Source organism: Neoarius graeffei, chromosome 9 (genome assembly GCF_027579695.1).
Source record: "Neoarius graeffei isolate fNeoGra1 chromosome 9, fNeoGra1.pri, whole genome shotgun sequence".
In the NCBI taxonomy this organism is placed as follows: Eukaryota; Metazoa; Chordata; class Actinopteri; order Siluriformes; family Ariidae; genus Neoarius; species Neoarius graeffei.
The window spans coordinates 59,648,241-59,663,756 of NC_083577.1; the positions used below are offsets into that span (position 1 = coordinate 59,648,241).

The 15,516-nt window shown below is 40.5% G+C and overlaps 1 protein-coding gene across 2 annotated transcripts in view; it reads right to left on the bottom strand.

Moving 5' to 3' along the window:
- mylka (myosin, light chain kinase a) overlaps positions 1-3,955 on the bottom strand; it is a 150,963-nt gene extending 147,008 nt beyond the window's left edge. The window contains exon 1 of one of the 2 annotated variants that reach the window (XM_060929983.1): positions 3,870-3,955. The gene's annotated coding sequence lies outside the window, so the exon portion shown is untranslated. The other variant, XM_060929984.1, reaches the window with a different exon arrangement.
- Between the last annotated feature and the right edge of the window lie 11,561 nt (positions 3,956-15,516).

Genomic DNA, 15,516 nt, shown 5'->3' on the forward strand with positions numbered 1-15,516 from the left:
TCACCCGTAGTCAGCTGGGATAGGCTCCAGCTTGCCTGTGACCCTGTAGAACAGGATAAAGCGGCTAGAGATAATGAGATGAGAGTTTGAGTAAAACAGTATGAACACAGTGTATCTCTCGGTCTAGTTCAGTACACACAACCACAATCATGGGGAAGACTGCTGACTTGACTGTTGTCCAGAAGATGATCACTGATGCCCTCCACAAGGAGGGTAAGCCACAAAAGGTCACTGCTGAAAAGGGTGGCTGGAAAAGGTGCACAAGCAACAGGGATGGCCGCAGTCTTGAGAGAACTGTCAAGAAAAGTTAATTCAAGAATTTGGGAGAGCTTCACAAGGAGTGGACTGAGGCTGGTGTCAGCGTATCAAGACCCATCACGAACAGACATCTTCAAGAAAGGGGATACAACTTTCGCATTCCTAATATCAAGCTACTCCTGAGCCAGAGACAATGTCAGAAGTGTCTTATCTGGGCTAAGGAGAGAAAGAAATGGACTGTTGCTCAGTGGTCCAAAGTCCTCTTTTCAGATGAAAGTAAATTTTGCATTTAATTTGGAAATCACGGTTGTAGAGTCTGGAGGAAGAGTGGAGAGGCACAGAATCCAAGGTGTTTGAAGCCCAGTGTGAAGTTTCCACAGTCTGATGATTTGGGGTGCCATGTCATCTGCTGGTGTTGGTCCACTGTATTTTATCAAGTCCAAAGTCAATACAGCCATCTAACAGGAGATTTTAGAGCACTTCATGCTTCCATCTGCTGACGAGCTTTTTGGAGATGCTGATTTCCTTTTCCAGCGGGACTTAGCACCTACCCACAGTGCCAAAATGACTACCAAATGGTTTGCTGACCAGGATATTACTGTGTTTGATTGGCCAGCCAACTTGCCTGACCTGAACCCCATATACCCCTTTTCCACCAAATCAGTTCCAGGGCTGTTTCTGGTTCACAACTCGTTCAACTTACGAGCCAGCTGAGAACCAGTTTGCTTTTCCATAGCACACTGTGCTAAGGGGAGCCACATCATTGTCACTGTATACGTCAGTTACCTCGCTGTATACGTCAGTTACGTCGCTGCGTTTGCATAAACCTTGGCACAAACATCGAAGCAACAACAACACGGAGAAGAAGCAGCAGCAACAACAACAATAATAATAAATGACTTCGCGTTTGTACAGCTGCTGCTTCTCGTTGCTTAAAAATGGCAACCTTTCACGGTCTTGCGATTGTTGTTGGTCTTAACAACTCCGCCCCCCCTGCTGACATAAGCGGTTCTTTCCTCTGGCCCAGCAAAGAGTTGGTGCTAGCCTGGAACTGGTTTTTCTGGCCCAGAGCCAATTCTTTGTTTAGTGGAAACAGAAAACCTGGTTCCAAACTAAGCACTGGCCCCGAACCAGCCCTGGAACTGCTTTGGTGGAAAAGGGGCAATAGAGAATCTATGGGGTATTGTCAAGAGGAAGATGAGAAACACCCGACCCAAAAATACAGATACACTGAAGGCCACTATCAAAGCAACCTGGGCTTCAATAACACCTCAGCAATGCCACAGACTGATCACCTCCATGCCACACTGCATTGATACAGTAACTCATGGTAAAGGAGTTTCAACCAAGAGTAGAGTTGAGTGTATAAATGAATATACTTTTCAGAAGTTGGACATTTCTGAATTGTAAATCCTTTTTTTGATTGATCTTAGGGAATAGGGCGGCACGGTGGTGTAGTGGTTAGCGCTGTTGCCTCACAGCAAGAAGGTCCGGGTTTGAGCCCCGTGGCCGGCGAGGGCCTTTCTGTGTGGAGTTTGCATGTTCTCCCTGTGTCCGCGTGGGTTTCCTCCGGGTGCTCCGGTTTCCCCCACAGTCCAAAGACATGCAGGTTAGGTTAACTGGTGACTCTAAATTGACCGTAGGTGTGAATGTGAGTGTGAATGGTTGTCTGTGTCTATGTGTCAGCCCTGTGATGACCTGGTGACTTGTCCAGGGTGTACCCCGCCTTTCGCCCGTAGTCAGCTGGGATAGGCTCCAGCTCGCCTGCGACCCTGTAGAACAGGATAAAGCGGCTAAAGATAATGAGATGAGATCTTAGGGAATATTCTAATAATTTGAAATACTGGATTTCTGATTTTCATGCGCTATAAGCCATAATCATCAAAATTAAAACAAAAAAGGCTTTAAATATTTCACTTTACATGTAATGAATACAGAATATATGAAAAAGTTTACCTTTTTGAATTACGGATTGTTTTACAATCAGGGTACAGAGTTTGTGTGTCACAGGGGTCCAAAATTCAAATTGATTCAAACTGGTTCTTGTACCGGTTTTTAAGTGAAGGACAAGTTAAAGAACAGATAGGTATGTGTAATAGTTTGTATTATAACAAGATTAAGTGTAGCTTTAAGCAGGGCTGGGAGAAACAAATGAAGTGATTCTCGGAGAGGACGGTTTTTTTTTTGACAATTCAGAATCCACTACTTCCATAGTGCTTTTAAATATAAGGCTGTAAGCTTTGTGTTAGTTGTCTCTAATATTTATGTCCCAATATCTTGACCACATTTTAGGAAGAAAATAATCATTTTAGATATGTTATTTTATATTGAAAAATTAGCTGTCTTGGAGAGGACATTTTTTTGACACAATTACATACTAATTTGATCAAAATAGTCTGAAAACTTACTGGCATTCAACATTAAAACTTAATGTTTCCAATGATATGGAACCAAGTATGTGTTTTATGGTATAAAGAATGATTTAAGTGCATCCCTTTTGGAGCTGCCTGTGGTCAAAAAAGCACTTTTTCTAAATGACATGAGTAATTTTGCTAAATGACATATTGCCATACATTCACCAAAAATAACGTTATCACCAATTTTTTTTTTTTGCATGGTAAACAGAGCTATCACAGGGCTACAATAAACAACCAAGTTTATTTAGTCAAGCCTTTTGATATTGAAGATACACTACCGTTCAAAAGTTTGGGGTCACTTTGAAATGTCCTTATTTTTGAAAGAAAAGCACTGTTCTTTTCAATGAAGATCACTTTAAACTAATCAGAAATCCACTCTATACATTGCTAATGTGGTAAATGACTATTCTAGCTGCAAATGTCTGGTTTTTGGTGCAATATCTCCATAGGTGTATAGAGGCCCATTTCCAGCAACTCTCACTCCAGTGTTCTAATGGTACAATGTGTTTGCTCATTGCCTCAGAAGGCTAATGGATGATTAGAAAACCCTTGTACAATCATGTTAGCACAGCTGAAAACAGTTGAGCTCTTTAGAGAAGCTATAAAACTGACCTTCCTTTGAGCAGATTGAGTTTCTGGAGCATCACATTTGTGGGGTCGATTAAATGCTCAAAATGGCCAGAAAAATGTCTTGACTAGATTTTCTATTCATTTTACAACTTATGGTGGTAAATAAAAAAAAGTGTGACTTTTCATGGAAAACACAAAATTGTCTGGGTGACCCCAAACTTTTGAACGGTAGTGTAATAAGTGTTAAATGTGATTTTTAGCTTGCGTACCCTGATTGTAAAACAACCCTTAAATTATGAAAAAAATGAACTTTTTCATGGTATTCTAATTTTTTGAGATGCACTAGTATATATACACATATCACACACATATACATACATACATACACACACATATATATATATATATATATATATATCTATATCTCTATCTCCCCGCAGAGTGAGTAGTGTGTGGGTCCGAGGCGCGCCGCCCAGCGGGCTGTGTTACTTACAGATACAAGTTTATCAGCAGCGGTCGGAAGCTCGCTCAGCACCAGCGCACAGAAACCTCACTTTAAGAAAGAGTTCCGGGTCTAAGCCCGTGTTTTGTGCGAGCAGGAATGTAAAGTGTGCCTGGACTCACCGCGGCGGCGCACACCGTCCCCGAGCTGCTGGCTTTAAACTCCGCTGCTGTCTCTGGGACGCTGCTGTTTGGAGTTAACGCGCTGTCACGGCTCGTGACGTCACACGCTCCGGGGACTTTGATTGGCTGAGAGATGAGGTTGTGGAAGAAGAGGCGGTCCTTCACACGGCGGGCCGAAATCTGAATGGCTGCGTCCAAAACCTCATACTATAATGTTAAATAGTATTCCAGAAAAGACCTGGCATCTGCGCACCCTTACTACAGGCATGTCTATCTGCCACTGTTCTTGAAACTAAGGGGCTTAAAGCAAAGGATTCTGTCAAAAACCTTGGTGTCCTTATTGACAGTGAACTTAACTTCAACAGTCATATGAAAGTGGTAAAAAAAAAAAAGCCTGCATTCTCTCATCTCATTATCTGTAGCCGCTTTATCCTGTTCTACAGGGTCACAGGCAAGCTGGAGCCTATCCCAGCTGACTACGGGCGAAAGGCGGGGTACACCCTGGACAAGTCGCCAGGTCATCACAGGGCTGACACATAGACACAGACAACCATTCACACTCACATTCACACCTACGGTCAATTTAGAGTCACCAGTTAACCTAACCTGCATGTCTTTGGACTGTGGGGGAAACCGGAGCACCCGGAGGAAACCCACGCAGACACGGGGAGAACATGCAAACTCCACACAGAAAGGCCCTCGCCAGCCACGGGGCTCGAACCCGGACCTTCTTGCTGTGAGGCGACAGCGCTAACCACTACACCACCGTGCCACCCCAGTCTGCATTCTATCACCTAAAAAACTTTTCTAAACTCAGGGGTCTCATGTCAAAGCATGATCTAGCAAAACTTATTCATGCTTTCATCTCCAGTAACTAATCCAAAATGCAGCAGCAAGGGTTCTTACAAGAACAAAAAGGGTAGTCTATATCACTCCAATCCTAAGGTCTCTGCACTGGCTCCCAGTGAGCTATTGAGGTATTTCACTCACGTGACCAAGTCATGTGATGCTGCCATTTTGGACGGCACGGCTCGAATCAGTTTGAATGCGAGGAAGGCGACAAACGAAAAACATAAAAGAAAAAGGAGCGAGATGCAGAAAACACCTTCACTATCCAGCGACGTAGGGCATTTACAGGGCGAGCAGAGGGAGAGGTATTTGCAAAAATTGAGGTTAGCAGGCTTAGAGAACGACGTTTACCTGCTTCCACCAGGATTGTTCACTGACAGCTAAGATTTGTTCACATTTTCATTTACTTTCGGTCCTCAGGATAAACAAAATGTTATTAAATGTCATTGAAATAACTTCTTAGTCTGTTGAGACATGGCCCGTTATAAGTTTTTCCTTTACTGTATTTACTAGTTTACTGAGCGCGCTCCGGGGCTGGCTGGCGCTAGCTAGCTAGCGCTCCGGGGCTGGCTGGCCGGCTAGCTAGCGCTCCGGGGCTGGCTGGCTGGCTAGCTAGCGCTCCGGGGCTCGCTGGCTCAGTAAACTAGTAAATCCAGTAAAGGAAAAACTTGAGACTGAAAGGTTTTAACAGTCATCCAAATGACTGAACGTAAACATTGCTACAGTAACATACTAGCTACTGTTGTTGACATTAGCTAGCTTGCCGTCCAAAATGGCGGACACCGGGGCGTCACGTGACCCTGTGACGTCAGGTGAAATACCTCAATAGAATTGACTTTAAGGCATTACTTCTTCTATTTAAAACATTAAATGGGATGGGACCCAGCTACCTACTGGATATGTTTCAATTATATGCACCAACTAGGTCTCTAAGATCACAAGAGAAAAACTTGCTAGTAATACCAGCTGTCAAAACGAAGTGTGGTGAAGCAGCCTTTAGTTGCTATGCTGCTAAGCTTTGGAACCAACTTCCAGATGATATCAAAAATGCTCCTACTGTTGTTAGTTTTAAATCCAGGCTCAAGACAAAGCTGTGCTCAGATGCTTTCACTTGATTACTTTTTACCTAAAGTGTAATTAATTTCCTTTAACTTAATTTTGATTTTAATGATTTTACTTTAATTCTTTATTTTAATTTCTTTTTAATTTTGGATTTTAATGATTTCACTTTTACTTTAATTCTTTGTTACTGTTCTTATGCTTTTATTTTTTGTGAAGCGCATTGAATTGCCTGTGTGTATGAAATGCGCTATACAAATAAACTTGCCTTGCCTGTTTATTTTCTTTCTTTCCACAGCTACAGTGTTCATACACTACCATTCAAAAGTTTGGGGTCGCCAAGACAATTTTGTGTTTTCTATGAAAAGTCACACTTTTATTTACCATCATAAGTTGTAAAATGAATAGAAAATATAGTCAAGACATTTTAAGCATTTAATCAACCCCATAAATGTGATGCTCCAGAAACTCAATCTGCTCAAAGGAAGGTCAGTTTTATAGCTTCTCTAAAGAGCTCAACTGTTTTCAGCTGTGCTAACATGATTGTACAAGGGTTTTCTAATCATCCATTAGCCTTCTGAGGCAATGAGCAAACACATTGTACCATTAGAACACTGGAGTGAGAGTTGCTGGAAATGGGCCTCTATACACCTATGGAGATATTGCACCAAAAACCAGACATTTGCAGCTAGAATAGTCATTTACCACATTAGCAATGTATAGAGTGGATTTCTGATTAGTTTAAAGTGATCTTCGTTGAAAAGAACAGTGCTTTTCTTTCAAAAATAAGGAAATTTCAAAGTGACCCCAAACTTTATCAGTGTGTTTGTATGCCATGTGGTAATTATCTTGTACTCTACAAATTACACACAACTGGTCTATGTAGTTTAAAGACAAACTTCTCTGTGCTGAGCAGGTGCAGGTATGCATGACACACTATCCTGGACAGAAACTGGGTGGAAAAAGTGGTCTCTGTATTTTAAATAGTTCTAGGTCTTATACACAGGTTCCCTGGGCTTAGAGAACCCCTTGCCCTGTACATTTTAGTCTTTTCCCTTCACTGTAAAAAATGTAACTTGCAAAATTGTTGTGAATGAACAAATTTCCCTTCTAATTGTTCAAGTAACTAAAAAAATAGTTGAGACGCCTTTTCTTCGCCACAAGTTCATAGGAATTGGAAAATTAAGTTAAGTGAACTTATATATTCAAGTGCTGATTGACGCCCCTTAACCAATGCCACTGCGCATGCGCACTTCACAAGTTCGAAAGTTTCAGCGGTCAGGTGGAGTGAGAGTCCGTGGAAATTGACACGAGACGTTGTATAGGAGTCTAGACTAAGCTTTCCTCAACAGAGGCCAGGGAATTCCCTCCTTGTATGTCGGTATTTGTTTCCGTTTGTGTAATAATAGGCAAAGTGAAGTAGAACTTGTGTTGAGAGGTTTGTGTTAACTAAAAAATGTAATGCACACTAAATCATTGTAAAAAAAAAATAGTCACGCCAACTTAAAAATGTAACGCAACCTGCTGCCAAAGGATTTTGAGTAAACTCAACTTAGAACCATGATGTGCCAACTTGCTCTTCTAAGTTAATTGGCATTATTATTTCAACTAAACAATTTGTTGGACTGAACTTCTAAAGGCAAGTCAAGTCAACTCAACAGTGGCTCAGGTGGATAAGGCGCCATACCATAAATCCAGGGACCCAGGTTTGATTCTGACCTAAGGTCATTTCCCAATCTCTCTGTCTCTACACTGTCCTATCCAATAAAGGTGGAAAAGGCTTTAAAAAAAGAAGAATTTAGGTTACCTTAATGTTTTTTGTGCCAACTTGCTTTTCCAAGTTAATTGGAATGACTATTTCAATTTATTTCAACTAAACAATTTGAATGCACTGAACTTGCTAAATAAAGTAAGGTCAACATAAAATACTCATCTGTGTCAACTTAAAAGAGCAAGTCAGCACAACTATTTGGCCCGGAGTTGAGTTTACTCAAAATCCTTTGGCAGCAGGTTGCGTTACATTTTTAAGTTGGCTTGACTAATTTTTTTTTACAGTGTGTTAAGTAGCTGATTAGGTGAACCAGGTAAATTGGAGCAGGGAAAACACTAGAATTGGGGTCCTCCAGGATCAGGGTTGGGAAGCTGTTGTCTGAAAAGTTCATCTGACCAGCTACCAACTGCAAAAACATGGCCTGAGCTGCTCAGACTGGTAGAACACCTTTACCAGCTGCTAAAGTTCTCACATAAAATGAATAGTTTCTGAATTACTACTACATCAGAGACAAGAAAACACAACAGTAAAGCAATTAGAAAATCACACATGTTCTGAGTTAGTTAATTTAGTGACGTAGTAACGAACAAAATTATCAGTTGGTGATAAATTTATCAGTTTGACCAGGTTGGCCAACATAAGTCCCTGGTTCCATAGTTCACCTACTACTGGAAGCTGTCTATTCTGGGATGAAGCCAACTGCACCACAAACTACACTGTCAGAAACAGGAGTAAAGTAGGAGTCCATTTCTGTCCCCCAAAGTACAATCTACACTAATGTACCCCCCTAAGGCTTATTACTGGACTTCAAGGTAACTATGTGTACCTTTTTAGGGCCAAAAAGGTACATACACTACCGTTCAAAAGTTTGGGGTCACTTTGAAATGTCCTTATTTTTGAAAGAAAAAGCACTGTTCTTTTCAATGAAGATCACTTTAAACTAATCAGAAATACACTCTATACATTGCTAATGTGGTAAATGACTATTCTAGCTGCAAATGTCTGGTTTCTGGTGCAATATCTCCATAGGTGTATAGGGGCCCATTTCCAGCAACTCTCACTCCAGTGTTCTAATGGTACAATGTGTTTGCTCATTGCCTCAGAAGGCTAATGGATGATTAGAAAACCCTTGTACAATCATGTTAGCACAGCTGAAAACAGTTTAGCTCTTTAGAGAAGCTATAAAACTGACCTTCCTTTGAGCAGATTGAGTTTCTGGAGCATCACATTTGTGGGGTCGATTAAATGCTCAAAATGGCCAGAAAAATGTCTTGACTATATTTTCTACTCATTTTACAACTTATGGTGGTAAATAAAAGTGTGACTTTTCATGGAAAACACAAAATTGTCTGGGTGACCCCAAACTTTTGAACGGTAGTGTATATGTTCCCAAGCAGTATATAAAATGTACAAATAAGTACCTTAGAGGATACTGCCCCAGTGACAAGCTGGTGTACCTCTAAAGGTACAATGATGTACTTTATTTTCTGAGAATGTACAGAGGATTGTCCAATGTATATCAATTTGCTATAAATAAAAAAGCCACATCTTGATCTGGAATGTACAAAACTGAAACATCCAACCTTGATGGCCATTTAAAGAAAGAAAGAAAGAAAGAAAGAAAGAAAGAAAGAAGCACATTTTCCTGATGGCTTTCTACTCCTAAAGTAATGGTCTAGACATGCCACCTAGAGGCTCACATGTGAAATGGAAAACAATAAGCACAATATTGTGGCAGAATAGAAATTTGCACCCTCAATTTTGTTTCCTGGTGTTTAAGTACAAAGAATGTGGTAGTTGATCTCATACTGTTGTCTTATATTTAAAAGAAAAAAAAACCCTCCACTATCCAGATGATTATCTATAAGGATAGGTTTCTTCCTTCAGAACAATAGAAAAACCTGTGAGAATCCCATAAATCCCACAGGAAAAGTCAAAGTAAACAACTTATGGGAGTGCTGCTTCAAACCAAACACCGGACACAAGAAGATATTTGGATGATTTGGGTGGTGGATGGCAGATAAATATTATATAATGATAATATGAATGTAATGCTGTATTAAAAATCCAACAAATTTCTGTAATTCTTTTCAATATCATATGCAATACAATAATTAAAATGCCAGCAAATTAGTTTTGGATCATCAGACAGACATTTTACAGATTTTGTATTCAGAGATTTATTTCTGTATAGAACGTCACATCTGATCTCTTTTGACAGCTGCCTTTTTCCTTTTTTTATTGGCATGTAGACATAAAAGCTCATGCAAAGTTTTCAGTGACACCATAAATAAGGTCGTCCCCCCCCCTGCAGTGTGTGATAAACACTCTGTGCGTAATTTTGTCCTGACATGCAAAAAGAATTCTGGGAATGTCAACTTCACCAACAGTGGTTTCAACTCATGCAAACAGGAAAGCAATGAGGCATTGATAAATTGACACACAGGTAACCTGATACTCTCTGGCTCTGATTTAGGATACAGGACTGGGAAAAAAAATTACATTCAAGATATCATGTACATAATCCTGTGGCAAACCGTTCCTATTAGAGCTGGGACTTCAGCTCAGCCAAAACTTAGCCAGACACACCAAAAAAGCAACAGGGCAAAGGATTTTGCAAGGGATTAGCAGCAGGGTGCCGGGTGGCTCCATTGTGTGTAGTTATCGATGATGATTTTAAAAGTAACTAAGTAAATTACACAGGGAAATGAATACTTAAGTCTGAGTGAAAAATACTGTGATGAGCATGGGTGGGGGGCGGCACGGTGGTGTAGTGGTTAGCGCTGTCGCCTCACAGCAAGAAGATCCTGGGTTCGAGCCCCGGGGCCGGCAAGGGCCTTTCTGTGTGGAGTTTGCATGTTCTCCCCGTGTCCGCGTGGGTTTCCTCCGGGTGCTCCGGTTTCCCCCACAGTCCAAAGACATGCAGATTAGGTTAACTGGTGACTCTAAATTGACCGTAGGTGTGAATGTGAGTGTGAATGGTTGTCTGTGTCTATGTGTCAGCCCTGTGATGACCTGGCGACTTGTCCAGGGTGTACCCCGCCTTTCGCCCGTAGTCAGCTGGGATAGGCTCCAGCTTGCCTGCGACCCTGTAGAAGGATAAAGCAGCTAGAGATAATGAGATGAGAATGATGAGCATGGGTGGAAGAAGAGTCCAGAGACAGAAATCTTAGTTTCTCGGTAGTTAGCCTGTGCTACTTGCTCTCGATAGCACTGGCTTGACTGCTTTATTAGCGTTCGCTAACACTACTGATGAATGCTACACCGGCTGGAAGGTGACTTCACTGCTGTGCTGATGGTGCTGACTCGTGGTTAAGCTAGTGTTGGCCTTCGAGAAGGGCCTAGGACAATACATTTTTGGTTCCTCCCACTATAAATCAAAATCTGATTGGTTAATTCATCTGTCACTTCCTACATAAACATACACGGCCATGGCCTTATGTCCCGGCAATGAAGTCCTAACCAGTGAATGAGCCAGCTCGAAACCCTTCTCAGCCTAGAGACAACAAACAAAAAAAACTCATTGGATAACTCAATTTTAATGTTTTCAGGACAGTAACCCTTTAATTTCTGAGGCAAATTTGATAGAAAACGAGGCCAAATTAAAATTAGAAGAGAATAATTATAACGAAATTATGAAATAAATTAAAGAATGAAATAAATTAAATATAACATTTGAAATGTTTGGGCCTTCTTTGAAGGCCGAGAAGGCCCTGACGGTTCCTCTCTGATATAATCCTTTTAGGTGTTGTTAGGGCTGGGGAGAGTCCTCGAGCTAGTAGGACTTCTGCATGATCATTTTTCATTTTCATAGCTTTCTTCTAGAGTCTTTATTTATGACAGGATTTCAGCAGCAAGGCCATGTTACATTATTTGGAACATAATGTTCAGGCTAACTGTCCTGTAGTCGTACTGGTTCTTCCTCTCTACAATATAGTGGGTTAAGTTCCTGCACGTTATTTATGTCGAGTTTTCAGGTCCATGTGGGGGAACACTTCTGAATGGCCTAGTGAGTATAATTTTCACACCAAAATATTTATTGCTTCTGGACCGGAGGATTTCAGAGTGTTTTGAAACTCCTATATTATAAAATGACTATAATAAGGTTAATAAATTCCAGTAACCGTAGGTGATTTTTACTGACTTGTAAGCTGACTAAAACAGGAAGGAAAAAAAATAATTAATTAACCTAACCACAGTGGTGTAATAAAATCTCTAAATTAGCTTTAATGGACATTACACTACATATGCATAGGAATGTTCCCAGCTCATGCACTGTCTTCCAAATAGCAGGTTTATTAGTGGAAAACAGTTCTGCAATCCAAAACTGCATATATTATGAGAAATACAACATGCATATATCTGTTTAGTCACTGAGCATTAAATTGTCATTCAATTGTCCAGTTTTGTATTTGAATAGCCATTTCTGTCGATCAGAGAGATATTGCTCACCGTGGCTGACAAAGCGGATCCGAGTGATATCGTTAGTGGGAAATTGAAGCCAGTGTCTAAGAGTGTCTAATCCTCTGCTGAGAAAAAAAGGAATGATGGGCTGCTCAGGCATGAGCTTTCGAAGGAGACGTTCATCAGATGTGTTGCACAATAGAGACGAGGACACTGATCACGTCCAGCATGAATTAGATTCATACCTCAAAGTCTAGCCATGAAGATAAATCTATGTTCAAGTCTGTCTACAGAGAGGGTTTATCTAAAATCCTTTCCAGCCAATCAATGACCATTTTCATACAGTGGCTATTGTTCTGAGAACAAAATTACCTTATTTGAAGCTTTAGTTAAACTGATCTTCAGACTAATCTTCAGATTGTTATCATTTTTGCAATTTCTAATGAGTAGGAATGTAAATGTAAACTCAAGATCCTGGAACCAGAAGAGTGTTAAAGACATTTGACAAACTTCACAGAAAAGGCAAAATGCATTTTGGCTATTCTTTGTCAAGACTGTGTTTGCGTACCACAGTGCTGTTCTCATCTCATCTCATTATCTCTAGCCGCTTTATCCTTCTACAGAGTCGCAGGCAAGCTGGAGCCTATCCCAGCTGACTACGGGCGAAAGGCGGGGTACACCCTAGAAAAGTCGCCAGGTCATCACAGGGCTGACACATAGACACAGACAACCATTCACACTCACATTCACACCTACGGTCAATTTAGAGTCACCAGTTAACCTAACCTGCATGTCTTTGGACTATGGGGGAACCCGGAGCACCCGGAGGAAACCCACGCGGACACGGGGAGAACATGCAAACTCCACACAGAACGGCCCTCGCCGGCCACGGGGCTCGAACCTGGACCTTCTTGCTGTGAGGCAACAGCGCTAACCACTACACCACCGTGCCGCCCCACAGTGCTGTTGAATTCTTAAATCTGATTGGTCGGAAGGTATTGATTAATTTTATATAACAGCAATGCACTGATAATTGTGTCAGCTGGAATTCAAATGACAGCTTTATATCAATGGAATCTATTTTAATATTCTAATGTTATTATTTCTAAAATAACATCCCATTTACTGGGACTCCTAACAGTCAGAGGAAAAAATAAAGGAATGATTATTTATAGCTGCTATAGCATAAGTGATAACAGACACTAACTTGTGTTGCTGAAGTTCCACAATTATATATGGCTTGTCATTCTTTAATAAATAAAAAAATGGAATTGTTGGACACATGCTTTTTGTTGTTCTGTTATAAGACAATAATAACTTTCAGTGCGGTAATGGACACATTGTCAAGCAACCTGTCGTTTATTGTTTTCCTATAACAGTCCACATAATTTTATTTTATTCTTTACATAAATTATTACAACTGGCTGATTGTTTATCTAATTGCAAGATTTATTTTTGTATATAAAACTGTTGGGAAATAATCATCATTAATCATTAAATAGATTGATAGTCCAACTAGCTCATCACAGGGAGGTGCACACGCGTGCACACACACACACACACACACACACACATGTTCATTGTCTGGTAGGATTTCTTATTTCTTAATCTTGAATTCTTGATTTTTTTCTTGATGGTTCATGAACCTGGCACAGGGCTGGCATGGCTCCCTGCTTTTGGCTGTTAAATAGCTAAACCATATGTTGTGTGTTCGAAGAGGCCTGCGAGTCAGAGAGAGGAAGCTGGCATTGTGCCTGGTCAAAGTGCCATGGCTGACTAACAATACACCTTCTGGTCAAAAACTACTCACACACACACACACACACACACGCACACAGAACACTTGCGTGCATTAGTGCTCATGGTCACAGCAGGAGCTGTAAACAGCATGACAGGCATTTGACTGAGTAAGCACATATGGTTTTAATATTTTACTGATTACAAACAATTCAAAACTAGTATGTGTTTGTGAATAAAAGCCTGATTGACAAAAATGCTAACAAAAGATGGGAAAATGGGTTTCACAATCACGTGTGCACAGTCTGCTCTGTGAAAATGTAAGAGAATAGAGCTGTGCAAGTGTGTATTTTAGTACAGGAGATGATCACAGGTGCCTTCTGGAGCATAGCATAGATAGATAGATAGATAGATAGATAGATAGATAGATAGATAGATAGATAGATAGATAGATAGACGAGGTAAAAATTACATTCAGGTAGGACAATATACTAATGTACAATTAAACTAAATACATGAAACTAAAACCAAGGATCGCACAACAAAGTGTAAAGCACTTATTTCCATTGTGGTCCTAAGAAAAGTTTCAGGATGGTGCTATGTTAATTGTTTAATAATGGAATTAAGTGTATTATCAATGCTAAATTTGTACAAATAGCACTGAGTATAATAATAATAATAATAATAATAATAATAATAATAATAATAATAATAATAAACAACTTTAAAGACACACACACACAAGAAAAAAACAAAACAAAACAAAAAAACTAAATTGCTGTCTAAATATGGATATAAAATGCAAGATAAAATAGGAATATAATGCACCCAAGAGTAGCACCATGTAGTTGAGCACCACAGAAGAATAACATCAAGAACCCTAAGGCAGAACACGCAGAAGTCTAACTGCAGACCAGTTAAATGAAACTGACCAGAATAATTTAAAACTGCCCACTCTCCCATGGTGGTGTAGTGGTTAGCACTGTCGCCTCACAGCAAGAAGGTTCTGGGTTCGAGCCCAGCAGCCGACAAGGGCCCTTCTGTGCGGAGTTTGCATGTTCTCCCTGTGTCTGTGTGGGTTTCCTCCGGGTGCTCCGGTTTCCCCCACAGTCCAAAGACATGCAGGTTAGGCTAATTGGTGGCTCTAAATTGGCCATAGGTGTGAATGTGAGTGTGAATGATTGTTTGTCTCTGTGTGTCACTGTGATGACCTGGCAACTTGTCCAGGGTGTACCCCGCTTCTCGCCCATAGTCAGCTGGGATAGGCTCCAGCTTGCCTGCGACCCTGTACAGGATAAGCAGCTACAGATAATGGATGGGTGGATGGATGCCCACTCTCCGCTGTCTGAAGGCAGTTAAATAAATACCCATTTACTTTGTGCTTAAAACAAAAGTATAAAGTGCTCATAGTCACACAGGTACAGACCGAAATTTTATAAGACAGGGAGCATTCAGGGGATTTAAGCTTACAAATAAGCTTATTCACAAAATTTTAAAACAGCATGAACACAATATCAATTACGCTATCAAGTTTCAATGTCAATTATTAAAAACCACCTGCTTTCACAAATAAATAGTTCCTGAGAGCAAGCTACAAAACAGTGCCTGAACTTTCCAAAGCATCACTGGAGCTACCGAAGGAATGGAATTGTGGTTCCTTTAAGATTAAAATCAAACTTTTTTTGTGTGTGTTTGGTGAGAAAGGGTACTACTTACAAGCAAATTCCCCTATACTGGCTGTAAAATATGGTTATGAATCATTAATTTTTTGTGGCTGTTTTGCAGCATGTGGTCCAGGGGGTCTTTATGGATAGCAATAAGAATTCC